The sequence below is a fragment of the Zootoca vivipara genome, chromosome 11, assembly GCF_963506605.1.
Source record: "Zootoca vivipara chromosome 11, rZooViv1.1, whole genome shotgun sequence".
NCBI classification, from domain to species: Eukaryota; Metazoa; Chordata; class Lepidosauria; order Squamata; family Lacertidae; genus Zootoca; species Zootoca vivipara.
Window position 1 is genome coordinate 16,356,162 of NC_083286.1, and position 21,516 is coordinate 16,377,677.

At 41.7% G+C, this 21,516-nt stretch overlaps 1 protein-coding gene and 1 long non-coding RNA gene across 6 annotated transcripts in view; both read left to right on the plus strand.

Moving 5' to 3' along the window:
* ZNF608 (zinc finger protein 608) overlaps positions 1–21,516 on the plus strand; it is a 117,522-nt gene that overhangs the window by 63,068 nt on the left and 32,938 nt on the right. The gene's annotated exons all lie outside the window — the stretch shown is intronic.
* LOC132592796 (uncharacterized) lies at positions 671–20,607 on the plus strand. The gene is made up of 2 exons (XR_009558315.1): positions 671–10,702; positions 10,884–20,607. It is a non-coding gene; the product is annotated as an uncharacterized LOC132592796 (long non-coding RNA).

Here is a 21,516-nt window from a genome sequence, read left to right on the forward strand (position 1 = left end):
ACACACACACACACACACACACACACACACACACACACCCGGCGGCGGCGGCGGCCCCCAGAAGCCTCACATCTTTTTCACTCCTGTACAATTACACCCATTTGTAGTATTAGTCAGCAAGGGAGGAATGGTAATGCAGACAAAGGCTGGTTACAGGATTACTGGCATGACACACCTCAGTGCTGTGCATCAGAATAGTGTATGCTTACAATTAAGTAGCAGCAGATCAGAAGACACCCGAGTCCTGTGAATTGGCACTGCATGAGTTTGAGGTGCGAACATGAGTCCCATATTGTTTAGTCCAGGGGTCCCCAAACTACGGCCCGGGGGCCGGATGCGGCCCAATTGGCCTGCTAATCCAGCCCGCGACGACCGCCGCCCACACTTACGGCACGCATCGCGGCAGCGCTCTTCCGGGTCGGGAAAAAAGCGCCAAAAATCCTTTGTGCGCATGCGTATGGGCCTCTCCCAACCCGGAAGAGGTCATTTCTGGTGCACTTCCGGGTCGGGGGAGGCCCATACGCATGCGCACAACGGATTTTCAGCGCTTTTTCCACCCTGGAAGTGCGCCGCCGCGCCAGTAAGCGCCTGTGCGCATGCGCACGGGCGCGCACTCCCCCGCCCGCTGGCCCGCACAGGCGCGCGTTCGACCGTCCTCTGGCCCGCCGCACGATCGGCGCGGTGGGAATCGGCCCAAACGCCGATAAGTCTGGGGACCCCTGGTTTAGTCAGTGCAGCAATAAAGATCAGGGCAAGCTTGAAAAATAAATTTCATTCTCTGTTAGAAACTCAGGTATGTAAGCTAGTCCCTTAAACCGGGGCTGTAGTCACTAAAACGGAATGTCTAGTTGCCATTTTGGGGCCAGATAGCTCAAAAGTTGGCTTTTTTTTTTGGTTCCTGAAATTTGCTCTGATAGTTGAGATAAAATATAATGAATGGAATTCTACAGGGTGTGTTGCTAGTGTGCAAAAGTCAAGATCCGAAGATCCTCAGGCAGGCACCTCCAAACGGTGGAGATGCGGGCATCTTCACTTGGCCACAAGTGGCCAGTAGCCAGGTACAAAATGTGCTTGGCGCCTGGTGAATTTCGAACACTGATTTCATTGCTAGGATATATATTTTGCTATGAATAAGCGTTAATCATTATTTTTGCTTTGAACCTTTACACTAGTCACAGAGTGGCGGAGATAAATTTATAGCCAAGCAATGGAGTACAAGTTGGAAAGGGGATTTATATGTGGCTTTTAAAATATTCAGATTATTATTATTATTATTATTATTTAAAAGAAAGATCTGGAAACAGAAGTAAATTAATGAATACATGCTGTGCAGTGAATTGCCGTGTTTTGAGAATAACTTTGGGTGTGCTGGCTGGAGAAAAAAGACCTGTCTGTCTCCTTCCATAGTTTGTTGAAAGTTCATAGACTCAGAGGCTTGGTAATGGTGAGAGGAAGAAGGGGGAAGGGGGGTCCCTTTTCTTTGTTGAGGCTTGCAGATTGCTGGAAAGATGTGCTTTATTGATCATTGTAAACTCTTCTGCCTTATTACAGTTATATCATGGAATCTGTTTTTAAGGAGTCCTTCTGAGAATTAGTCGGAGAAAAAGCAATTTGATTGTGTTTTCTAATCATGAACAGATGGGAGGCCAGACCTGAAATAGTTTGTTGGCTGCCTGCCACCATCCTATGAATTTTTATTTGTGTGGATGTGTAACAGTTTTATTTTTCCCTTTTTGGGGGGGAGAGTAGGCATGTAAGTCTCGGGGAAGATTAATCCTTTGTTTCCTGCGAAATGTGCGCTTGTAAAACAAATGTTGCAGCAGTGTGCCATGCAGTCACCCTGCATTGTATCAATTAGGAGGCGTGACATCAGGAGACTGCGCAAGCTGTCAAAGGCTAGAGCAGTTTTCAAAAGCATCTCTTATTCATGACTTTTCCAGAAGAAGGCGGGGAAAAGGAACACTCTCCTTCCACCCCAAAAAAGAGCAGTTAGAATGGCATTCCATACCAGTCCCATTGTTTGAATTGTTGCCCTTACAAGGCTGTCAAACTGTTTCAGAAATAAATCTTGTCTACAAAAAATACCAGAAAGGGAGTATAGCTATATTCTCCAACTAATGCCTGCAGGTTGGGAAGAAATATTCTTACATATCCAGCTCACCACTAGTACGCGTGTGACGTTGCCTTGGCTCCACTAGTACTAAAATGTAAGAATGATTTCTAGAGTTTCCGTGTGCTATGGCAAATGCAGTGGTACCTCTACTTACAAATAACTCTACTTACGAATTTTTCTACTTACGAACGGAGCTCCGTCTGCCATCTTGGATGCGGTTTGGATAGGATTTTTTCTACTTACAAATTTTTAGATAGGGTTGCTTTGACTTACGAATTTTTTCTCCCAATGCATTCCTATGGGATTCGACTTACAATTTTTTTCGACTTACAAATGTGTGTTCGGAACGCATTAAATTCGTAAGTAGAGGTACCACTGTACAACAGAGACAAAAGCCCATTGCAGCCTCCTGGGCATTATTCTATGTGCTGCCGCTGCTGTTTTTCTGATAATACCCATTATGGTTTTTTTACCTGTATCTAGATGTCTCACTCGCAGTCATTTTTAGATATAGGCCCGAAAGGATGCAAGCGCCACAAATCTACTTGCCAGCAGGGTGCCTAATGACCCACAGCAGGGATGGGGAACCTGTGATGCTTCAGAGATGGTTGGACTTCAACCCCAGCCAGCATGGCCAACGGTTGGTAGCTGATGGGTGGAGTCCAACAATATCTGGTGGACCACAGCAATGGTTTGAGGAAGGTGAAGAATGGCAGAAGTGAGCCAGAATGATGGACTGTGCAGAAATGGCAAAGCTTACAGTAAGATTAAGAGATAATTTAGAAAAGGCTGGAATCCATTGACAGTGGTACCGGTACCTCTACTTATGAATGTTTCTACTTACAAATGGAGCTCTGTCCGCCATCTTGGATGCGGTGTACACAGTATCTGCAGAAATATTGTAAAGGAATAGACTCACTTGCAAGGTTTGAATAGCAAAAAGATATTGAAATAAATTAGAAAACCAATTAGAAGTAAATTTACAAAAGAGATTATGAAGTTAGGTAGAACAATAGTAGCAAAAAACCAGAAGGGGAAGTTGAAGGAGGCCCTTGGGGTGGGGGTGGAGGGATAGGAGGGATTTTTCCCTCTTTATTATGTGATTTCATTATGTTGACTGAATATAAAATTTTACAATCGAATAAAAATATTTCTATTAAAAAAAAAGAATGGCAGAAGTGTCCCCTAAGTAAGAGGAGAAAGACTTCTGTTGTTTCTTGCTGTCTGCAAAGCTCCACATGAACAAGAAGACCCTGCAAGTCCTGTGTTCAGCAAGGGGGAGGTTGGTGATGAATAAAATCACTGCACACCTAGCAAGTCAAAGCGATATTCGTGGATAGGAGCTAGGAGACTTGCTGGCCTTCGCATAGCCTAGTTACCTATGCTTGACTCCTGCTTGACTCTCCTGCCAGCTCTTCAGGTCAGTAGATGAGAGTAAAAATATCCCAGGGCCTAAATGTACATCACAAAGGATTAGATTAGCAACTCTGTTATGCTTTGAGGTTATCTTGTGGTACATTTGTCAAAAAAAGCTGGCCACTACTGACTATAGAACAGACAAAAGGAAGAGTTCTGGGGAAATAAAGAGGATATTCTCACCCATCACATTTCTGGATCTTACAAATACCTCTCTTTTTTTTACCCTGAGGAGAAAAACGGAGAGATAAAGCCAAGAGCCCATAAGCCATGACATTGTATACCTTTCTTATTCCTGGATATTATTTGGATAAATGTTGTCTGAACACTTTTCCCGGTTGCCTGGAAACCCAAATACCACACTTGTAAAACAAGTCTCCTATTTAAATGGGCGTGTTTTAATGGGATTTCTTCATTGCATATTTAACAATGGACATTTATAGTTTACTGCGTTAACGAGATTGTTTTACTGCAGTTGTGTCACATTTTAATAATTCTGCACAATGGCAACATTTTGTAAACTGCTTAGCAACCTGTTTTGGCATTAAGCGGTATATAAATCAAAGGAATAATAATAAAGCATAAGAGCATTCTGTGCAAAGCAGGGGGAGCTCTACCCTTCGGTCAGTTAATTTTGTTAACATCCTGCTTGTTGGCCACTATAGGGTCAAATCCAGCGGTATGCCTCCCTACCCAGAAGGTTCTTTGTTCCAGCGGAAGTTTCCATGAATGGAAAAGGGGAGGGATGCAACCCCTTGTGCCACCTCCGACCCTCTTCCAAATGGTCCACCAACTCCAGAGCAAATTGGGGAGGCACCAGTGGCATTCAACTCAAAATCTCCCCACCTCCTTCTGTGAATGGAAGCCTTTGCTGGTTCAAAGGGCCTTCCATGACCAGGTGAACCCAACCAGAATCAACCCGTACTTTTCATCACTTGTGTATCCTTAATATTTTTTTTTCTTTTCAGCATATTTAACACATGTAAACTAAAACCTGAGTGCTGATCTGATAACAATCAAAAGGAGGAAGTATCCTTTAACTCAAGCGATTTCACTCATAACAGACAGCGTAGGTCATAGTTTGTTTTTCTGCAGCTTCTCTCTGGTAATGTGAAGGACTCAGACACTCGCTGTTCAGTGTTGGAACCTTTTAAGATCAAAAGGGCCTTTTATTTCAAAGAGCTTCGTGTTGTTCTTTAAAGGATAATGGGCTCCATCCTTTGTTTCAAGCGCTGGAGTTTTTTAGCAGGGTTTGGATTTTACGATAATTTCATTATTTTGGGGTCTTTAATAGAAAGGAAAATTTAAGGAGTAGTGCAAAGACCAAGGCAAGTTAGAATCCCGTTCTTGTGCAAAGGTCCTGTGACTTTTGGACGAGTCGTTTGAGAAACACATGTTTTGTGTGCCTGTTTCTGCTTTTGTCATTGTGTCTCCTTTGCTATTGAATTTCACATCTGGAGTAGTTTTCGTACAGGCAGCTGAAAGTTTTTCTTACAATGTGGACTATTTATTAAGCTCAAACTGTGAAAATGGATCAAATCACTTTCCCGAAGATGTTTTGTGTGATACAGTAATCTCTGCAAAAGGAAAGCCTGTGCATCTTAACCGCCTTGGATTTGTTTCCTATAGAAAATGTATGGATATTTATTTGTCCAAGCTAATAATCAGGGCTCAAAGTTCAGGGACCTAGCTTTAATCAGGAGCTACACTTGCATTCTCTGGGAATTTTCTGGCAGGAAAGTTTGTCCAAGTGTACTTTTCCTCCAAATTGAATAGCCACAGTAATTCCTCACCCACCGGAGATTAGAGGGCATGGCTTTCAGGACGATTTGAGCTGTGCCCACCACTCACTTTACAAATGAATCACTCACCGTTGGAATTCTCTAAATTGGGCTTACACGATATGACCTGTTTCAGCCATACTGTCATACCTTGGTTTTTGAACAGCCTAGTTCTCAAATGTTTTAGCTCCCAAACGATCGGAACCCGGAAGTAATTGTTTTCAAACGTTGTTTTGGAAGCTGAACGTCTTGACGGGGCTTCCGTGGCTTCCGATTGGCTGCAGGAGTTTCCTGCAGCCAATCGGAAGCCCCACTTTGGTTTTTGAACGGTTTGGAAGTTGAGTGGACTTCTGGAAAAGATTCCGTTCAACTTCCAAGGTATGACTGTACTTGGGTGAGGCATTCTCCTGCCCTGGTATATGGGGGAAAGAATGAAATTGCATGGTGAGTTTGTTTGCATCGATGGGAGTTTTGTTGACATAAGACAGCATTCAGCTTAGCTCATCTGATGCTGGAAAAATCACTTCAAAACCCTTCGGTCTACTTGGCTTTTGCCACTAGGCTGAAACCATGGGCCAATTTTCAGACATCTTTATTCGAGATCACAGGCATGCAAGGAAGCAATAGAGATAACTTGATTCTTAGCTCTCTGTGTAATGTTATGCTAGTTTTGTATGTGTGTCAGAGTCTGTTGGACCCCTAAAGAAAGTATTTTTTGACCTTGCTAACAGAAACATGTCACAGAAGTATATTTTTAGAACTGTATACTCCATCTGCGACAAACTTAATTTGTGTCACAGTTCAGTTATCCTTATGAGTGTTACTGTTTGCCTATTTTTGGTCTTCTATCTTGCGTCTGACAATGATTTGGTTATATTTAGCGTTTCTTTTGTCTCTTCCTTGGGCTAGGTGTTGGCTAAAACATTTCTATGTTCAATTAATGTTATGCTAGTTTTGTACGTTTGTTAAGTTGGGCTTTGCGGAGCATTTAAAGGCATTTATTTAGGTAAATGAGGTTACCAGTAGTATTGAATTTATGTAATGAGCACCTAAGAGGACAGTTTTATAGAAGTGAAAGTTCCATTGAGTTTAATGGGGCTTTCGCCCAGTAGTAGTAGAGGATTTGGGCTGCAATATTTGTGGCATTCATTTGTTTATTATTCTCTTCTAGAACACCTAGCAGATCTAACAGGTACCTTATTTTCTCTGTTCTTCATCTTCCCCCACTCCAACTTGCGCATGTATTCATCGTTTTGCTTTCCATTCACGGAGGCACCCAGCTGGGAAAATAGAATGTGTACAATACTCTGTGCCTTCAACTGACATTTCTCATAAATTGCAACAGAAACACTGCTATCAGCTGCTTAATAGCAGGTAGAATACAGCTCTACATATCAAGTCTCAGCAGGATACAGAAACTATGGTTACCAAATTTCCAGTGTGGGGAGAAGGGAGAAGCTTCTATAACAGACTGGGGGTGGGGTGGGGCTGGGGAGAGGGAAAACCCATTGAAGGCAGTGAAAGCTGCCTTTTTGAAAAGTTTTTATAGGGTCTGAATCAGGGACTGCATCACTCTTGCATTTTTCTGTATTGTTATTTTTCCAGACCTCCCAGGAGGTTTTTGCGATAAGGAGTGCCGTAAAGCCTGGATATCTTGGCGGTTGGTTGGGGTTTCTTTCTCTAATAAACCCCCATGTAAAAGGGCAGTGGTTAGCTATACCGGTAGTTGTAATACAAGGTGTTTATCAAGGAAACAGAAGTTTTAAACTAGATCCCCCTCGGATAAAAACATACCCTGCAGCAAGAAGGAGACTTTCTAGGAGTACAGAGTAGTTAATGACATTCTCCCAGTGCTTGCAGTAGGCCTTTCAAAGAAAATTCACCCCCCCTTTCCTTCTCCCTAAAAAAGCTCAACAACTTTGAGCCAAACTCCCCCAAATGGGGGTAGATCACCGCCAGATTTTAATTCTGAAATTTTAATTCACGGCAGGAGGAGGAGGAAAAAAATAAGACATCCCTTGAAAATAAGCCATAGTGTGTTTTTTTGAGGAAAAAATAAATATAAGACATGTCTTATAATATGAGAAACACGGTATTTCCTTCTTTTCTTTGGCAAACATTGATAGGATTACGACTAGCAATTAATTTCATTTAAGGTCTATTTAGGTCTGCGTCTCTGTGCAGAACAAAGACTTTTCTACTTTATTGCCATACAGAAGCTTAAGGAGTCAGAAGAGAAAATGTACGACACTTGTTCTCCACAATCTTTAAATGAGTTGTTATGTTAGCTTACTTTAAACTACATTTTAAATGGTTTAGACTACAAGAAAGTACGACATTAGGCGAGTCACCTAGTCAACTGCCTAGTTCCGCACTTGTACAATGTGATATGTACTGCTACCGTTTTTTTTCTTTTTTCCTTTTTATTGAATTATGTTGCATACACAAACAATTAGAACAAAACTTACAGTCGTCAAACAGATTAAGTAAATAAAAAAAATAAAAAACTAATACATATCCCTACATATCTTTACATGGAAGTAAGTTCTGCTGATCTTGTTGGGACTACAGTCGTACCTTGGAAGCCAAACAGAATCTGTTCCAGAAGTCCATTCGACTTCCAAAACCAAAGTGCAACTTCTGATTGGCTGCAGGAAGCTCCTGCAGCCAATCGGAAGCCGCAGAAGCCCTGTCGGACGTTCGGCCTCCAAAAATAGTTCGCAAAGTGGAACAGTCACTTCTGGGTTTGTGGTGTTCGGGAGCCAAAACGTTTGAGAACTAAGCTGTTCAAAAACCAAAGTACTGTACAACTGTATAAGCAAGCAGAGAATGGTCTGGCATCTGTTACCAAAGCATTGTGGAAACTCAGTGTGGACTTTGATCATTGGCTGGGTAGGAAAACATAATAAAAAGGGCAAGTTTCAAACTTTTTCGGTGACAGGGCTGGAAGTTGAAAGTCTGTATAGAATATTGGCCACCAGACTCTGTTAGGTCTGTGCACTCCATAGAAGTACTGAGCTCTGTCTGGACTAGAAATGATCTTTGAATTTCGTGTGTCCCACCCTTTTATAGAGAGAGATTAATGGTGAGTAGTTCGAAGTGGCCACCCACTCTGGCTCTTAACAGATAGCTGATAAGACTTCAGACTGGGTGTACATATAAGAACTTAATAGTCAATCAGAAAAGGGCAAAATCAACAGAGCAGGAGATAAAGTTCTGTTATTCCAATGTACATAGCAACTGCACAACTTAATAGAAATGTTTTCATTTACAAGATTTAAGTGTTGGAAGTGTCTTGCCCCGGGACAGATTTTCATATCTGTTGGGTATTGCTTTTTTATTTCATGAAATTTATGCACGGCTTGATTGTAAAAACCAAAGAACAATTTGAAAGAAAACCACAACCGTATTTAAATACATACAGAAGTAAAAAACTAAAACAGATTAAAATTACCTCTACTTTCTAAGCCTCTGTCCACAGAAATTATTGGAGGCAATTGTTGGATATAATTTTGCAAGTTACTGGGCATACATTTGGGTTAGATCCTTTTCTGATATTATTCAGTATAATTCAGGATTATAGTCCCACAGTTCAAAAATCTCTGAAAATTAACTTAATGATTTCTGGCAAAAGGAGATGGGCTAGAGACATTAGAAACACTATAACAGTTTTGCCCTTTTTGAGGAATTGTTATTAAAATGTTTGGACATTGCTGAAATGGATAAATTGACAGATGCAGTTCATAGAGTAGGCTCGCAGCAGGTAATTTGCATGGCAGATGCATGGGCAAATTTTATTTATTGGAATTCACACTGTGGACAAATATTGCTTGATAGGAATTCTTGTAATTATACTCTGTGTTTCTGAGTTGTTTGTATGTCTGGATTTAAAGGGGTAGATATAGAATGAATATATGAAAGAAAACAGTAAAGCATGAGTGATGTTGTGCGCTGGCCTAGACCCTGAGGAAATTTCTGCTTCACGTTAACTTGACCCCCATCGGCTCAAGCCAGCATGACCAATGGTTAGCGACAATGGGAGTTGTAATCCAAAATATCTGGACTCTGGGGAGAGGTCAGGGAAACTAACTAAAGCATTAGGGGATCTGCAGTTGAGGCAAAAGTATTCTCTGAAGGTTTGCTTCTCTCAAAACCAGCTTTCCTTGTTCAGGCAAAAGTAAATTAATTCAATATGCTGAAAGAACTTTCCTATTGAAAATACCGTGTACACAATATCGACCTCTCCCACTGCCACCTTCATTTGTTAATTTCTTTATTGCTCAATCACACATTTCTTCCAACAAGTTCAGAGCAGTGTATATATGCATACCAGCATGGTTGAGTCAGTATGAGATGGAAGCTAAGATATGCAGAGCAGGGAAATAAACAATATTTGGCGAGATACTGCAAAGGCCAGTTTATGTGTAGGAATTGAGTTAATAGGGTTGTATGTTCAATGAAATGTTTTGCTATTTTTCTAACGGGTTGCAATAGGCAGGCAAATCCTCATTATGCTTTTAGAGATGTTGAAAAAAGGGAGATTCTGTGTTTGATATTTGTTCATGTCAAACTGATACACAAATAAAAGAACGTATAGGGCACATTTAGAGAAGTGTTTGCCAAAAAAAAAGCCCCACACCCCATCTATAAACATAATATTGGGATCTATAGTGGCTTTAGTAGTTAGGCTGTGGATTGAACTCAATCAATCAAAATACTTTATTTGACCGATAGTCAGAAAGTGTGGATCGAACTGTGCATCAATCCCCAGATTGCAGATATACATCCCTAAATCCATGAGATAAAATCCACAAATTCCCAGGGTGCCCAACTTATTTTGACAGCTGCCTTCTTGGAGAACACGCACCCACTTGGAAGAGTAAGAGTACGTGGAGAAGTATTCTTGATGCCCGCCCCACAATTGCAAAAGTCCCTTCCGTCAAACAAGGCATGCTGTACAGTGGTGGGGCCTTTGTGCAACACATCACTTAAAACGAGGGGACTTTCCCGAAAGAATGCTGGAAGCTAGTTTGTTAAGGGTGCTGTGAATGGCAGTTCTGAGCGGAGTTAACTACAATTCCCAGGATTCTTTGCAGGAAGCCGTGTGCTTCAAATGTAAACAATGTGAACTTGGTCCTGGGTGGTGGGGAAATGGAGACTTGTAGGTCTTGCTTGCATCACCTTTGCCCACAGTTTGAACAGGCCTGTGAATCATTACCCATCGCCCTTAAAACACAATGTACTGCTCTTAAGCATGGGTCAAATGCTTTCGGAATTCCAGGATGCAAACCTCAAGGAAAGGTTACAGGATCCCTTCCTTTTAGGGTGCACACCGTTGCAAGGCAGCAAATAAATAGATGGAAACAATGCCTTCATTTGAAGTTGTAGAAATGTTGACATCTGCAGCAATTTTTGCCTGGATTGAAAACTCTTGGCAATGGCGCTCTAAAGCAGTGGTCCTCAACCTTGGGCCTCCAGATGTTTTGAGACTACAATTCCCATCATCCCTGACCACTGATCCTGCTAGCTAGGGATCATGGGAGTTGTAGGCCAAAAACATCTGGAGGCCCAAGGTTGAGGACCACTGCTCTAAAGGACTGGGGTAGCCAATATGAGGTCTTTAGGTGTTTGAAAACCATCATCCCAGGCCTTTGGCCATGTTGGCTACAGCTGATGGGACTTGTAGGTCAACCAGGGTCATAGCCAGTATTTTTATGGGGGGTGGGCAGCCAATGCTTGAGGAACTTCTTTTAGGAAATCAAAGTTTTCTTGGGAAATCACGGGTAAAAATACCCCATAAATAGGGGTATTTAGCTACGCCCATGAGTCCAACAGCATCCCAAGGACACCAAGTTGGCCACTGTTCCTTTCCTCCTGATTTCCTCTTGTTTGCTGCTGCACTTGCTATTTTCTTTTTTAAAAAATCTTTATTTACACATTAAAAATTACACATAATGAAAATACACTGTTCTGTTATAATGAAAAGATCTACACTAAAGAAAAAGAAAAAGGATAAAGAAGAAAAGAAAAGAAAGAATAGAGAGTTAAAACAAAAAAGCTTATCAAGAACATACAATTTTTAAGAAATACAAACCATCATCAATGTTGTTATATACAACAGTAATATTTTCATATTGCTGCCCTACCAGAGTGTAATATAACAGCAATACATTTTTATGCTGCCCATCTGACTGGGTTGGTTAATTTAACTATGGTTAATTTAAACCATAGTTTAATTTAAACTCTGATTTCACGTGTTTGAGCAACGTGCCAGTGCATTTTGCTCAATAGTGCCTTTGGCGCTCTCACTGTCTCCTTCCTTCAATGCACCAGGAAGAAACAAGAGAGATGCTGTCATGCGAGCCAGGATTGAAGAAAGGAGCACCATCTTTTGAGCAGCATGCACCAGCACACTGCTTGTTCGTACTAAAACGTTGTTCGATTTAAACTGATTTAATTTGTGATGTGCAAACTAGGCCAATGTGTATAATATACAGCACAATTCTAGGAATGTTTACTCGGAAGAACGTCCCATTAAGTTCAATGGAGCTTACTCCCAGGATCCCGGCCCCGTAGAATTACAGTCGTAAGTGGAAACTTGATATAAGCGGAGGTTGCAAAGACCCTATAAACAAATCAGAGGCCCTTGAATGCTGTACTGTGAAAAATTTACTTTCCAATAAATAAATAAGCTGGATGGGATCTGCATTTCTGAGTAAATCTCCTTGAAATCAATTTTGGATAACGACACATGCAGATTGAAGAGCATAGGTGTAAGATTTACATTCTGCAAATAAAATTTATGTACCCTGAAAGGCAAAGGAGACTTTCGTTTCATGCTTACTATCTTTCATTTTGTATTTCCCTTTAGTGCACACAAGCACACTTGAGTGTGCACCAGCGCACATATTTTGGTGGAACAGCTTTATGCTCTGTTGCATTTGTTTTATAGAAACCTTGTTTTCTTTATTGCCTTTATCTATTACATCTGTAAAACTTATTTAAGCAATGCCAAATCTCTCTTTGGGGCCCTGCATCTAAGACAATCTCCACTGTCAAGCTGTTGCAAGGAGATTTGTTGGGTATGACTGTTCATTAAATTGCAAGGAGTTGAGGATGAGGCTGTCTGTCTGGAGCTGATGTGGTTAGTAGCTAGACATTAGGTAAGAGACAACTGTCTCCTGCCAGCTTCTCCTTGCTCTTTTCCTGTAGAAATTTTCTTAGCCTTTTGATATTACAGTCATACCTCAGTTTGAGAACGCTGCGGTTTGAGTAGTTTCGGTTTAAGTACTCTGCGGACCCGGCATGCGCAGAAGCGATCTGCGTGGCATGCGCAGAAGCGATCCGTGCACACGTGGAAATGGCACTCAGTTTAAGTACTTTGCGGGGAGCAAATGGCTCCCCAGAACGAATTGAGTACTTAAACCGAGGTACCACTGTACGTATTTGCTTCATCAAGTGCTTATTAGTTACCTGGGAAATTGTCACTGATGACAACGGATGACAACAAAATAGATGACAACCTATTTTCTCCTGTGGCATGTTTGTGTGAGCTCCTCCTCCTCTGTGGTTTTGTTTTAGTTTTTTACTAATTTGTTTTGTTTCCTTTCAATGACAAAGCGGAGATACTATTTGTCTGCAATGTATACCTGACAAAGATAAGTAATTACTTATCCGTGTGGTCTACTGTACTGAGAATTAAATCAATTTTAAAAAGAGTTTGCAGTGCTTCCCAAAAGTGTTGGACCTTGACTTTGGAAAGAGAAATATTGTGGCAAGATTATCGCCCCAGTTTTTATGTAATGTTCTCATTGGACTAAGAATGCTGCATGTGAACCATACTAATCTTGAAAACAACTTACGACAAAGGGTGGGGAAACTGTTCAGTGTGATCTTGATATGCTGGACTTGATTAAAACATAAAACTGTAGGCAGATGAGCCCATACATGTGAAGAAAATTATCTCATTCTGCTTTCTCTACAAAAAACATAAATTTATGAGTCCCTTTCATCTCGCCGCTCTTTTTGTCATCCCCAACTAAAAATCCTAAATGCTTTAGCATTTCCTTATAGCAAGGGTGGGGAAGGAACTCCTCACTCCCATAATCTCCAGCCAGCATGGCCAATGGAGGCAGAGAGCATAACTCCCATGGCTAGTAGCCATAAATAGCCTTGTGCTGCATTAATTGGTCTAATCCTCTTTTAGGATAGGTTGCTGTCACTTCCTCCTTTGGGACCATGTTCCACAGTTCAACTATATGCTGTGTACAGAAGTACTTTTATCTGTCCTAAATCTTCCAAAGCTCAGCTTCATTGGAGGTCCATGAGTTCCAGTGTCATGATAGAGGGAGAGAAATACTTTCCCATCCACCTTCTGCGTGCCATGCATAATTTTATAAACTCCTCTAATGTCACCTCTTATTCTCCTTTTCTTTAAACTAAATAGTCCCAGACACTAAACTTCTCTTGACAGGGGAATCGCTCCATGCCTTAGTTTTTTTGGTGTTGGTAGAACGAAAATGTTTTTCTCTACCTTATTTGGCAATCACTCGTAGCAGAGTAAGATGGTCTTCCATAAACACGGTTTTAAAAAGTGAGTCTGTAAGTGACTGTGGAGGCCAATTCTGGATCCAAACGTCCTTCCACAGTAGGGACATAGGTTTCCTGGTGTGAGTTGATCATGGGGAGGGTTTGCCAAATGTGCCTTCCTCTTAGCGTGTTTCTCCCTTCAAAGCCCATGACACCTTTGGTAAAGCCTGTTCTCCAACTGGAGCGCTCGCAGGCCAGTGTTTCCCATTTGTCAGTGTATATACTACATTTTTAAAGATTTTGCCTTGAGAGAGCCTTTGAAACTCTTTTGTTGACCACCAGCATTACGCTTTCCATTTTAAAGTTCAGAATAGAGTAGTTGCTTTGGAAGACGATAATCAGGCATCCGCACAACGTGACCAGTCAAACGAAGTTGATGTTGAAGAATCATTGCTTTGACAATGGTGATCTTTGCTTCTTCCAGTACACTGGCATTAGTTCGCCTGTCTCCCCAAGTGATGTGTAAAAAAATTTGGAGGCACCATTGAGGGAATCTTTCGAGGAGTTGGAGATGGCGTTTATAAGTGGTCCGTGTTTCGCAAGCGTACAGTAAGGTTGATAGTACAATAGCTTTGTAAACAAGCGTTTTGGTTTCCCTGCGAATGTCCAGCATCAACTCCATCTCTAAACACCAGCTCTTGTCTACAACCTTAAGACTCCAGACTCATCTCCTGCCTAGTCATCTTCTGCATGACATCTGGCATCAGACTGGAACATGAACATTTTGGTTCCTTTTTCTGTATCTCAGGAAAGGGCCCTAGTTCAGTGGCAAATTGTCTGCTTTGCATGTAGAAGGTTCCAGGTTCAGTACCTGACATATAGGTGTGGAAAAGATTCCTGCTGAAATCTAGGAGAATCACTTCTAGCCGCTGAAGACAATACTGAGTTCAATTTTATTTAGTACCGAGGCAGCTCCTTATGCCTTGTCTCTGAGATCCTTTTTGAGAGCCAGAACTGTGCACTGCCTTACAGATGTAGTCACACCATAGATCTGCAGAAATACATTAATATTCTGGCCATTCATATTCACCCATTTCCTAATAATCCCTAGCACAGAATTTTCCACTTTTATGCACTGCCACACACTAAATTAGCATTTTCATAGAGCAGGCTAACACAACCCCCCAAAATCTCTTTTTTTATTATATTCAGAATCCTGTCTATATGTACCTGAAGCTAGGTATACTTCCATGCATGTATCTATAATGTCAGTGCCATTTCACCTAGTTTGGAGAGATCCTTCTAGAACATTTTCCATGCTGGACGGAAGTTTCTTATACTGAATAATTCGGTTTCCACTACAAACTTGGCTGCCTCACTGTTTGCCCTTGACTCCAGATCATGTACAGTGGTACCTCGGTTTATGAACACAATTGGTTCCGGAAGTCTGTTCATAAACTGAAGCGTTCATAAACTGAAGCGAACTTTCCCATTGAAAGTAATGGAAAGTGGATTAATCCGTTCCAGACGGTCCGCGGAGTAACCGTTCATAAACTGAAGCGAACTTTTCCATTGAAAGTAATGGAAAGTGGATTAATCCGTTCCAGACGGGTCCGCGAAGTACTTAAACTGAAGCGTTCATAAACTGAAACATGGGTGTAATTGGTTCCGGAAGTCTGTTCATAAACTGAAGCGTTCATAAACTGAAGCAAACTTTCCCATTAAAAGTAATGGAAAGTGAATTAATCCGTTCCAGATGGGTCCGCGGCGTTCATAAACCGAAAATTCATAAACCGAGGTGTTCATAAACCGAGGTTCCACTGTATATATAAAAAATGTAAAAGCAGTGGTCCACAAATCTTTACAGGGGCTTCTTGCATTCTTACTTCTACTTTGAGCGAAAACAAATACAGTTCCTCTAGCCCTCTTGCTTTCTGTTATAAAACTAGTTAGCAGTCCATCAGACCAAAGAGCCTTTATTTATTTATTTTGCTTATTTTTCCTTCAAACTCCAGGGTAATTGATTTTTGCAATGGCTGCATCTGATTTCTGACCAGATGATCAATAGGTTTTATTGCAGACCATGAATAAAATCCCCTTGCTTTTTTTTTCATATTCCAGATTTGGAATTCAGTTAGGTGCCCATCTTAAATTTTAATTTGCCAAGGATCTAAGATCAATCAAATCTCAGTTGGTTAGAGCACTACAGTACTGAGTAATGCAGAAGTTCTTAGCTGTCTTAATATTTACTCATAGTTAGGACTCACTATGTTCTATAGAAAGAGCATTTTATATTTTGTATGGTATTGACCCTGTAAATCACTTTGGGACTTCTGGCAATGGTAAGCTATATACGGTGTGTGTGTGTGTGTGTGTGTGTAGCTGAATTTCATACACAAATATTTTATTAGTAAGCACGTGGGCTTACATCTTCAGTACTGGTGAATACAGTTGACTTGCAACTTACACACATTAAACTTGTGCAAATTCAATTTTATGCCCTTGGCTGAAAAACATAAAAATAAAAAAGGGCTTCTTGAATCCAAGGGGTGGAGGGAAGTCAGAAATCCTACCCTGGGGAGAGCGTGATTACCGTCAGCAGAAGACATGTGCAAAGGCTTCTGCTTCTGCTTTCCCCCCCCCCATGTGCCCCCTGAAATTGGCTGGGGGAGCGGTCAGGAGAGTCACCCAAACGAGGAGGGGGTGGTGGTTCCATTTGGCAAGCTGATAAGGATGTGCAGTCTTAATGCCAAAGGCTCATTGGATATTGCTAAGAGCCCCTGCACTCAGATATGCAGGTGACACAACTTTGATGGCAGAAAGTGAGGATGGGTGGTTGTCAGTGGGAGGGAAAGGAACTCGATTGGCAGCCAAGAAAATAGACTTGAAGGATATAGAAGGTCTCTTCAAGAACTTTCAAACCCCTCACTATTTCTTCTTTTGGTATCTGGAGCTACAGCAGCCATTGTTGACATAATCTGAGACATGGGCTAGAGACTTGCTTTTTTCCCCAACAGAAAATCTGAGCTCATTTCTGAGGCAAGTTTGATGTTGGGAGTTCAGTGTCAAATATAAGTATTCTGTTGACAGTAGAGTACAGTCATGACGACATATTGTTGGAGATGCGCATTTGATAGCATCTCAGGCTTGTTTTTGCGCATGTTCCTTTGGTGATGTGGGATAGGTCTTTTACAAGAATTAGAATCAGGAACTACAATGGGTACAAAATGAAGACACCAGAATACAGATTGGAGTGAAGCCGTCAGTCTGCATTACACCCATGCTGCATCAGTTGCTTGGGTTGCCAATTTGTTTCCAAGCTCAATTCAAAGTGCAGGTAATACCCTTAAAGGCCCTAAATGGTTCTCTTAAGTGTTGTGATTCTCTTTATGAGCCTGAAGATCAGTATCAGAAGCCCTCTTCTCTGGCCCATCATTCCTTAAGATCCAATTAGTGGGTACCAGGGATGTGTCTGCCTCAGTTGTGGCACCGCAACTGTAGAATTTGCTTCCCAGGAAAGTCCAGCAGGCTCTCCCTATGCCTGCTTTTAGATGGCATTTGAAGATGTTTCTATTCCAGTAAACAGTCCGCTAGCCTTACTGGTTTTGCTTATTTTTAATTCTGCAGTATATTTATAACTTTGTGCGGTTGTTATACTGTGCTTCATCATTAACGTATTTTCCACGTAAGCAGCTTTGGAAAATTCATTCAGAGTAATTGTAGCAAAATTTTAAAAGCGAATGAATCATAGTAGGGATTTAACAGTACGGTCCCGATGTCCGGCTAGTTATTTGTACAGAAATTTGTTCAAGTGACGAAATAACACTGTGTCTCTTCTGCTTTCTAACATTCAAGAAGAAAAGACTTTGGTGCATTGTTGTATAGATTAGAGGCAGACTGTAAACTCTGAGCTGCTTATAATACGCTTTCTGTATTGTGTGTGATGAATCCCTGGACTTTCCCTAAATTCATCAGAGCAAAGCAAAGAAGAATGCGAACAATAGGTGCTATGGAGTCTGACTCGGGCCTAATGCGAGGAGGCTGTAAAAGCTGTCAAGAAACGTGATTGATTGGCTTTCACGCTGCAGTCCCCAGCGCAAAGCAATAATGTTCCTGCCTCTTTGGAGAGGGTTTTATGTGCCACTCGGGGTCATCACTTATCAGACGAAGGGGCCAACGCTTCAGATGAGGCTAAAGTGCAGTCGATAATTCAGATGAATTTGTGCACGTACTCCCGAAGTGAAACAAGTTGACGCACTTTGTGTTGATAGCGATGTTTTGAACAGAAATCTGTGTTAGGGGAAAAGCCTTAGCTGGCGCAATTTGTAGTTGACTTTATTTGGGATGCAAAAAGAAAACAAAGTTGCAAAGAAAACAAAATTGAGGTATCAATGGCCTGCCCTTAGCATTTAAAGCAGTTTTGGGCACCAATCTTCTGAGGTCACAGTGTCATTGTACAATTGTATACAAGTGAAAGGGAAATGTAGTGGCTCTATGGATCGTGGCAGGTCAAAGAAAGCAAAAGGCAGACTGTTGGTAATAAACCCGGTAAGCAAAACAATCAGTGCACAGTGTTCTGGCGGTGGGGCGGTATAAAAAATGATGTTGTGTAATCACAATCGGGTAAAGAGGAAATGTAAAATTACTTTCTGGAGTTGCTGGGGCATTTTCTCACTCTTTCACTCTCTCGTGGATAAAGCAACTTATCAGATACCTTACCTGCTTCACTTTCTTAGAATGAGCAACACGTCAGCTAATAATATACTGGCAATATTTTTATAACACTACACTGTGTGAAAATACATAAACAGAAGATATACAATATGTGTGTGGAGTCACAAACTAATAAACATCAATTAAATGTTCCATGAACAGGAATGGAAAGAATGATGTCACTATTGAAGATCACTAAGATGGAGGTGGCGCTGTGGGTTAAATCACTGAGCCTCTTGGGCTTGCCGATCAGAAGGTCGGCGGTTCGAATCCCTGCGATGGGGTGAGCTCCCGTTGCTTGGTCCCAGCTCCTGCCCACCTAGCAGTTCGAAAGCACGTCCAAGTGCAAGTAGATAAATAGGTTCCGCTACAGCGGGATGGTAAACGGCGTTTCCGTGTGCTGCTCTGGTTCGCCAGAAGTGGCCTAGTCATGCTGGCCACATGACCTGGAAGCTGTACGCCGGCTCCCTCGGCCAATAACGCGAGATGAGCGCCGCAACCCCAGAGTTGGTGACGACTGGACCTAATGGTCAGGGGTCCCTTTACCTTTAAGATGGAGGCAGAATGCCTTTCCAAAGTCAATATCTTGTAAACGTGATGTGATGGGTGCTCCAAATGTAGAAATAGGTGCTCCAAGCACAGCAGCAAACAGTACAGTTCTTCCAGGATAATGAACTGTTTCAGTGATAAGTCTTAATCAGCAAATAAATTGTCCACAAAGGTACATCAAATGGCCATGGATCAGCAATCACTTGTAAGTGTAGTAAGCTGATCACACCTGATCAGGTTTATTTATAGGGCAAACAGGAAACTGCTCTCTGGCCACCGACTTTCAATAAATACTAAGCAAGGCTGTCTTAACCTTTGTTCTGGTATAGAATGCGATTATTTTTCCTTCCTTGTGCTTGTTTACAGAGAGAGTGTCCCTAGCCTAGAAGCTGTTCATTTTAAATAAAGCATCTTTGGAGGGGAAACACTACGGAAAATCTTGCAGAAAGGAATGGTGTACAGTACCTATTTAACAGATACTCTGGATCCGCATTGAAGAATGTATTGTTGCTTAACAAGCCATCAAAAGCTGTTGATATAGATATAGAACAGGCATCCCCAAACTGCGGCCCTCCAGATGTTTTGGCCTACAACTCCCATGATTCCTAGCTAACAGGGCCAGTGGTCAGGGATGATGGGAATTGTAGTCCAAAACATCTGGAGGGCCAAAGTTTGGGGATGCCTGATATAGAAGAACTGTACATTCAGCTGTTAGCCGCCCTCAGCCCAGTGTTCAAATAGGGAAGGGCGGGGTATAAATAAAAATTATTATTATTATTATTATTTTATAGCCAACAAAAGGAAACACTCTCTTCAGCGATGTAATGCCCTGCCTGTCAGTAAACAGCACTGCAGATTCTCAATACACACAATGGTCTCTTTCACATGTAGCTGCTGTTGTATTAGCACATGGGTAGGCAAACTAAGGCCCGGGGGCCGGATCCGGCCCAATCGCCTTCTAATACTGTGTGATGAGCAGCAACAGCATCCCTTCTGGTAATTTGCCAATAGAGGAGAGCCTCACACTGCACATAGTCTTGCAGACTGCATCCTTTAATACAGCTACAGCTTGGGTAGGCAAACTAAGGCCCAGGGGTCGGATCCAGCCCAATCGCCTTCTCAATCCGGCCCACGGACGGTCCGGGAATCTGCGTGTTTTGACATAAATAGGATGTGTCCTTTTATTTAAAATGCATCTCTGGGTTATTTGTAGGGCACAAGAATTCATTCTTTTTCCTCCTTCAAAATAGAGTCCGGACCCCACAAGGTCCGAGGGACAGTGGACCGGCCCCCCGCTGAAAAGGTTTGCTGACCCCTGCATTAGCAGGTGGGTCACATACTGTGGGTGATGTGTGAATGTTGCTGCCACACGGCTGAAGTTAGTGATGTGGTTCAGTCACTGACATAGCCCACAAGACAGGTGCAAGTAGCTGATTTGCTGTTGCAGACCCAGCTGAAGGGAGGCTTTGTTATCAGCTGTTATAAAAGATAAACACAATATTTTTTTTTTTTAAAAAAACCAAAACAGATAAATATGTATTGTGGTCTGAATCTCTAATCCTGAACGCTGGGAGAGATTAACAAAATATAAATCCATAATCTTCAGTGCACATGCAGTGTTCCACAGTGTTACTGTAATGAATGTTTAACTGATGACAGCCCAAAAGTAAGAATTAAATGTTGGCAGTTTTAGCTATCTCAATAAGGCATTTCATTTGTGTAGCTTTTGAGTCATTGACAGAAAAAGCTGATTGCATGGCAGTTATTAAGATGAAATCTATTGGCTGATGTACACATTTATTAAGGATGCTTTTTTAAAATAATAATAATCCTATTTTGAATACTATTCCTCATTTGTTATGGGTACATCTGGCCTTAGGTATTTTCCCATGCCTAACAAAGTGAAGACAATGCAGTCTTTAAACGGTACGTGAAATTTAATGCACACTTGCATATTGGGAAAAATGCAGTTCAGTGACTTTCCCTATTTTTCAGCTGCTGCTGCTTTAAATTGCTGTTTTAAATTCCATTGAGTGGAATAATAAAGGAGTGATCATGTCTAGTAACTGCAGTTGGCCTTTGTAAAGAACGGCTGGTTAAGAGGGTTTATGATTTACAGAGGCCACAGCTGGCTGCCAACAGAGCTATAGGAATGTGTTCTCTCTTGGGTCTGGTAGCTAGAGATGAAAAAGACCCCAGAGCTGGCGCAAAAGGAAATAAAATGCTTTGACTTTAAATAAAGCATCATAATTTATACGAGGCTCTGCTATTCAGTCCCGACGAGATACATGGATCAGCAATAGCTTTCGGGAGGTTGTGCCCATCTGTCTGTCTGATCCCACTGAATTTTGATATCCTCAGCCTGACACAGAAAACATTTTTTCTTTCTCCCCTCCCCAGCCCGCTTGCTCCTCT